The sequence below is a fragment of the Perca flavescens genome, chromosome 12, assembly GCF_004354835.1.
Source record: "Perca flavescens isolate YP-PL-M2 chromosome 12, PFLA_1.0, whole genome shotgun sequence".
Lineage (NCBI taxonomy): Eukaryota > Metazoa > Chordata > Actinopteri > Perciformes > Percidae > Perca > Perca flavescens.
The window spans coordinates 15,235,714-15,236,333 of record NC_041342.1 but is presented as its reverse complement, the minus strand read 5'-3'; positions in this window follow the sequence as shown (position 1 = coordinate 15,236,333).

Sequence of the window (620 nt, the reverse complement as noted above, 5' to 3'; positions counted from 1 at the left end):
ACATACTGTACAAAAATAGATAAACAAGTCAGCAATGCTTTCTAAATATGTAGCTCAAAATTGGAATAACAGAATCACTATAAAAAATAACATCAGAGAATCTCAGTGCAAAAGTATAAACTTTTACAGTGAGTGTGATCAATGCCACTGTAATTGCAGTGAAACCTCCAACAGATAATATGACCCACGTGTGAAGGGTAGTAAAAGTAATAACATAATGAGATGAGAGAGATTTACACAACACATAGTCCTACAATGTTCCAGTGATTTTTGAAACAATTTTTGTTGCTTCTTTTTTGAGGTGGAAACATTAGGCATAAAGATTAACACAGCATATTATTGTATAATGGTTCACTATCTGCCCAGACAGATTAATCATAGTCACTGAGTCAAAATGGAACTTTCTTTTGGAGAAAGTGTTGCACGTGGTATGCTTATGGTAGTTTCATTTCTCGTTTGGTTATTGACTAAACTGTTCGCTCCAAAGCTTCGACTGAAGGGCCAAGGCGATGTCAATTGGAGTAACGGCTCATACAGGGCGGAAAAACTGAAGCCTGACTACAAATGATGTGGCTTCCTGCAGAGGGGGGAAACACCATGTCAAATGTGTGAATGTGCTT